The following is a 6,741-nucleotide window of genomic DNA, read 5'->3' on the forward strand; positions in this document are numbered from 1 at the left end:
GATCATAAGCTTCTTCTGCATAAGAAGCCTCTTGAGTACTGTTGGATGCAGCTTGTATTCCATTCAGACTCTGAGAAATCATATTGACTTGCTGAGTCAATATTTTTTTCTGAGCCAATATGGCATTCAGAGTATCAATTTCAAGAACTCCCTTCTTCATAGGCGTCCCATTATTCACAGGATTCCTTTCAGAAGTGTACATGAACTGGTTATTTGCAACCATGTCAATGAGTTCTTGAGCTTCTGCAGGCGTTTTCTTTAGGTGAATGGATCCACCTGCAGAGGTATCCAATGACATCTTAGATAACTTAGACAGACCATCATAGAATATATCCAGGATGGTCCATTCTGAAAGCATGTCAGAAGGACACTTTTTGGTCAGTCCTTTGTATCTCTCCCAAGCTTCATAGAGGGATTCACCTTCTTTCTGTTTGAAGGTTTGAACATCCACTCTAAGCTTGCTCAGCTTTTGAGGAGGAAAGAACTTGGCTAGGAAAGCCTTGACCAGCTTATCCCAAGAGTTCAGGCTATCCTTAGGTTGAGAGTCCAACCATACTCTAGCTCTGTCTCTTACAGCAAAAGGGAAAAGCATGAGCCTGTAGACTTCAGGATCTACTCCATTAGTCTTAACAGTATCACATATCTGCAAGAATTCAGTTAAGAACTGAAAAGGATCTTCAGATGGAAGTCCATGAAACTTGCAGTTCTGCTGCATCAGAGAAACTAATTGAGGTTTCAGCTCAAAGTTGTTTGCTCCAATGGCAGGAATGGAGATGCTTCTTCCATGTAAATTGGAATTTGGTGCAGTAAAGTCACCAAGCATTCTCCTTGCATTGTTGTTGGGTTCGGCAGCCATCTCCTTTACTTGTTCAAAATTTTCAATCAAGTTGTCTCTGGATTGTTGTAATTTAGCTTCTCTTAATTTCTTCTTCAGAGTCCTTTCAGGTTCTGGATCAGCTTCAACAAGAATGCCTTTTTTTCTGTCCCTGCTCATAATAAAGAGGAGAGAAAAAAAGAAAAGAAGAGGAATCCTCTATGTCACAGTAAAGAGGTTCCTTATTGTTAGTAGAAGAAAAGAAGAAGAGAAAAATCTGAACTCAGAAAGAGAGAGAGAGGGTTCGGATTTTTGGTGGGTGAGGGAGAGATGTTAGTATATGAATAAATAAATAGAATAAGATGAGAGAGGGAAAATTTCGAAAATAATTTTTGAAAAAGAGTTAGTTGATTTTTGAAAATAGTTTTTGAAAAAGGTTAGTGGTTTTTCGAAAATAAAAAAAAAATTAAAATAATGAAAAAGAAATTTTTGAAAAAGGGGGAAGATATTTTCGAAAATTAGAGAGAGAGAGAGAGAGAGAGTTAGTTAGGTAGTTTTGAAAAAGATAAGAAACAAACAAAAAGTTAGTTAGTTAGTTGAAACAAATTTTGAAAAGATAAGAAGTTAGGAAGTTAGAAAAGATATTTTTGAAATCACTTTTTTTTTTTTGAAAAAGGTAAGATAAGAAGATATTTTTGAAAAGATATGATTGAAATTAGTTTTTGAAAAAGATTTGATTTTTAAAATCACAATTAATGACTTGATTCACAAGAAATCACAAGATATGATTCTAGAACTTAAAGTTTGAATCTTTGTTAACAAGCAAGTAACAAACTTGAAATTTTTGAATCAAAACATTAATTGTTATTGTTATTTTCGAAAATTTGATATAAAAATAAGAAAAAAATTTTTGAAAAATATTTTTGGAATTTTCGAAAATAACTAAGAAATTTGAAAAAGATTTGATTTTTGAAAAAGATTTTGAAAAGGATAAGATTTTCAAATTGAAAATTTGATTTGACTCATAAGAAACAACTTGATTTTAAAAATTTTTGAAAAAGTCAATCCAAATTTTCGAATTTGATGAGAGAAAAAGGGGAAGATATTTTTTTTTTGGTTTTTGAATTTTTATGATGAGAGAGAAAAACAAGTAAAATGATGCAATGCATGAAATTTTTAGATCAAAACATGTGATGCATGCAAGAATGCTATGAATGTCAAGATGAACACCAAGAACACTATGAAGATCATGATGAACATCAAGAACATAATTTTGAAAAATTTTTAATGCAAAGAAAACATGCAAGACACCAAACTTAGAATTCTTTAATGCTTAGCCACTAAGAATTCAAGAATGCATATGAGAAACAAGAAAAGACACAAAATATGCAAATGCAAAGATCAAACAAGAAGACTTACCAAGAACAACTTGAAGATCATGAAGAACACTATGAATGCATGAATTTTTGAAAAATGAAAGATGCACATGCAATTGACACCAAACTTATAACATGACTCAAGACTCAAATAAGAAACAGAAAAATCTTTTTGATTTTTATGATTTTCTATTTTTTTTTGGATTTTTCAAAAATTAATTGAAAAAGGAAAATAAGGATTCCAAAATTTTTAATATGAATTCCAGGAATATTGCCATGTTAGTCTAAAGCTTCAGTCCAGAAATTAGACATGGCTCACTAGCCAGCCAAGCTTTCAATGAAAGCTCCGGTCCAAAACACTAGACATGGCCAATGGCCAGCCAAGCTTCAGCATGTAAATCAGGAACAGCAGCAAGTGGATTAGCAACAACTAGCTTGCTCTTGATAACAAATTGCAAGCCTCAGTCCAAATGAATTTAGACATGGCTTTACAGCCAGCCAGGCTTCAGATGCTTCATGAAACACTAGAATTCATTCTTAAAAATTCTGAAGAAAAATATATTTTTGAAAACATTTTTTTTCGAAAACATGTGAGAAAATTTGAAATATTTTTGAAAAATTTTTGAAAAGAAAACAAAAAAAAAATTACCTAATCTGAGCAACAAGATGAACTGTCAGTTGTCCAAACTCGAACAATCCCCAGCAACGGCGCCAAAAACTTGGTGCGCAGAAATTGTGATTACACTTTGATTATGTAAAATTCATCGCTCTTTCTTTCCCTGGTAATGGCGCCAAAAACATGATGCCAATACCATGGTTCACAACTTCGCACAACTAACCAGCAAGTGCACTGGGTCGTCCAAGTAATACCTTACGTGAGTAAGGGTCGAATCCCACGGAGATTGTTGGTATGAAGCAAGCTATGGTCACCTTGTAAATCTCAGTCAGGCGGATATAAAATAGTAATGGGGTTTTCGAAAATAATTAATAAAATAGGGATAGAAATACTTATGTAAATCACTTGTGAGAATTTCAGATAAGCGAATAGAGATGCTTTCGTTCCTCTGAACCTCTGCTTTCCTGCTATCTTCATCCAATCAGTCTTACTCCTTTCCATGGATGGCTTTATGTGATACATCACCATTGTCAATGGCTACTTTCGGTCTTCTCTCGGGAAAATGATCCAAATGCCCTGTCACGGCACGGCTAATCGTCTGGAGGCATCACCCTTGTCAATGGTTTCATCTTATCCTCTCAGTGAAAATGATCAACGCACCCTGTCACGGCACGGCTATTCATCTGTCAGTTCTTGATCATGCTGGAATAGGATTTACTATCCTTTTGCGTCTGTCACTACACCCAGCAATCGCGAGTTTGAAGCTCGTCACAGTCATTCAATCATTGAATCCTACTCAGAATACCACAGACAAGGTTTAGACCTTCCGGATTCTCTTGAATGCCGCCATCATTCTAGCTTACACCACGAAGATTCTGATTAAGAGATCTAAGAGATACTCATTCAGTCGAAGGTAGAACGGAAGTGGTTGTCAGGCACGCGTTCATAGGGAATGATGATGATTGTCACGTTCATCACATTCAGATTGAAGTGCGAATGAATATCTTAGAAGCGAAATAAGATGAATTGAATAGAAAACAGTAGTACTTTGCATTAATCTTTGAGGAACAGCAGAGCTCCACACCTTAATCTATGGAGTGTAGAAACTCTACCGTTGAAAATACATAAGTGAATAGAGGGTAAGCATGGCCGAATGGCCAGCCTCCCATGGAGGTCTAAAGATCTAAAAATTATCCAAAAATTCAAAGATGGTTCAAAAGATAATAGTGAAATGTCCTATTTATAATAAACTAGCTACTAGGGTTTACAGAAGTAAGTAATTGATGCATAAATCCACTTTCGGGGCCCACTTGGTGTGTGCTTGGGCTGAGCTTTAAATTTCCACGTGCAGAGGCCATTTGTGGAGTTGAACGCCAGGTTTTGATCCATTTCTGGCGTTCAACTCTGGTTTTTGATCCATTTCTGGCGCTGAACTCCAGAATTGAGCAGAGAGCTGGCGTTGAATGCCAGTTTGCGTCATCTAAACTTGGGAAAAGTATGGACTATTATATAATGCTGGAAAGCCCTAGATGTCTACTTTCCAACGCAATTGAAAGCACGCCATTTAGAGTTCTGTAGCTCCAGAAAATCCACTTTGAGTGCAGGGAGGTCAGAATCCAACAGCATCAGCAGTCCTTCTTCAACCTCTGAATCTGATTTTTGCTCAAGTCCCTCAATTTCAGCCAGAAAATACCTGAAACCACAGAAAAACACACAAACTCATAGTAAAGTCCAGAAATGTGATTTTAACATAAAAACTAATGAAAACATCCCTAAAAGTAACTAGATCCTACTAAAAACATACTAAAAACAATGCCAAAAAGCGTATAAATTATCCACTCATCACAAGCCATACTCAAGTGGGACAATAAAGCTAATAGAAATGAATTTTACCCACTCAAGTGAAGGAGTAGATGGCAATCTAGGCAAAGATGCTTCCAAAGATCTTGACAAAGCGTAACCAACCCCCGTTCTTCTATTTCTAGGGACTTCCACCTCTTTACAAGATCTCTTAATTTTAATCCTTTGTTCATCAATTCTATCTAAGCCTTTTCCCTTACTCAAATCATAAATAGGAAGGTGAGAGAGTTTTACCTCCACATTGCCTTCAAATTCACCGGGAGAAGGTTCTTCATGTTCAAAGAATTCTTCACCACTAAGACTTGATGCTTGATCTTCATCACCAAGGGAGCTCAATTCTTGCTCTATCCCATCCAATTCTTCATATGGAATATGCCTTGGAAGGTGTGCACTTTCCTCCTTAGCATCAAGTTCGATCTTCTTGGAGGGGTTTCCTTCAACTCTATGTTTCCATGGAGGATCCGCATCTCCTAGGTCTTTAACCACTTCTTCCTTTTCTTCAATAATTATGGCTTCCTCCAATTGTTCTAATATAAAGCAACTTCCTTCATTCTCCACCAATTTCTCCTTCATGTTATGCTCTTCATTTGATTCTCCACATGTATCCGTGGGAGTTCCTTGAGTATTCAAGCATTGGGATGCTAACCGGTTTACCATCTCATCCAAGGCTGCCGTGAATTATTGCACATCCCTTTTCATCTCCTCTTGTCCTCGAACAAGAACACCAAGGATGTCATCCATTGGAGGTTGGGGTGGATGGAAGGGTTCATCAATTTGGGGGAAGGATTCATAGTAGGAAGGTGGTTCTTCTTGGTAGAGTTGTGGTGGTTCAATAATTTCCCCTCTTTCCACTTGTTGCACAACACGCTCCATGGTTACTTGAAGTTGATCAAATGTTTTCTTGAGACGATCCCTTGACTCTTGTTCCTCTTGGATATCACGAGTAGGATCATATGGCTCTTGGATTGATGGACATGAGTATTCTTCCATAGGAGGTTATGGTGGGAAGTAGAGTTCATCTTGTGGTTAAAAATTTTCATACATTGGAGGTGGTTCATCTTGGTAATAATATGGAGGGGGTGGTTCTTGAAAGTATTGAGGTTGGAAGGGTGGTGACTCTATATGTGGTTCATATGGCTCATATGGTTGTTGTAATGGTGGATACGGATGAGGGTCATATGAAGGTGGTTGGTAAGAAGGGGCTTGTAAGTATGGTTGAGGGTTATGTTGTGGATATAGCTCATAGGCATATGTTGGTAATTCTTGAAAGTCACAAGGAGATTCACCATAGCTATTGGATTGGTATGCATTATAGAATGGCTCTTCTTCATAGTGCATTGGTGGAGGTTGTTGCCATGAAGATTGATCATATGTATGGCTCCTCCCACCTTTGGTTATCCCATCCTTGATGCATATCTTCATTGTAGCCCTCATTTCCTACAACATAGTTAGAACCAAACTCATAGCCAAAGTGAAAATTCATGATGAAAAGAGAAAATAAGAAACAAAATCTAATAAGGAGGAATGAAGTAAAGTCTTAAAACTAGCAAAAACAAACAAGCAATTCAAAAATCAAGCTATCTATAATATTCACATATATACAATAACCAATAACACAACACCATTGCAATTCCCCGACAACGGCGCCATTTTGATGATTTAGACTTTTGTGTGGTCTAGAATTCACATAAATTCTCGTTGCAAGTATAGTTTCTAAACCAACAATAATCCTTTCATACAAAAATTTGTTTGTCACAAGTAACAAACCCCTAAATTTATAAACCGAAGTATTGAACCTCGGGTCGTTCTCCCTAGGAATTACAATAAAGTGCTTTGTTATTGGTTATGAGGTATGTTTTGGGGTTTTTAGGGATAAGAGGCATGAAATGTAAATGGCAATAAACTAATAGCTAGAAAGGTCTTGGCAAGGTTTGGTGGTCAAGGATCTCTATACCTATCACTAACCACAACATGAGAATTGGCAAGGATCAATCCCACTAAGTCAACCCCTAACTAATAGTAGAGGAAAGTCAAGTGAGCTATATCAATCCAAGTCCATAAGTCCTAGTTCTCCA

The 6,741-nt window shown here is 36.8% G+C and overlaps 1 non-coding gene across 1 annotated transcript; it reads left to right on the forward strand.

Moving 5' to 3' along the window:
• Positions 1-352: 352 nt before the first annotated feature.
• On the forward strand, positions 353-460 carry LOC148571744 (small nucleolar RNA R71). Its single transcript, XR_015909001.1, has one exon. It is a non-coding gene; the product is annotated as a small nucleolar RNA R71 (small nucleolar RNA).
• Positions 461-6,741: the final 6,281 nt, after the last annotated feature.

Source organism: Arachis ipaensis, chromosome B3 (genome assembly GCF_059453495.1).
Source record: "Arachis ipaensis isolate K30076 ecotype BB chromosome B3, ASM5945349v1, whole genome shotgun sequence".
NCBI classification, from domain to species: Eukaryota; Viridiplantae; Streptophyta; class Magnoliopsida; order Fabales; family Fabaceae; genus Arachis; species Arachis ipaensis.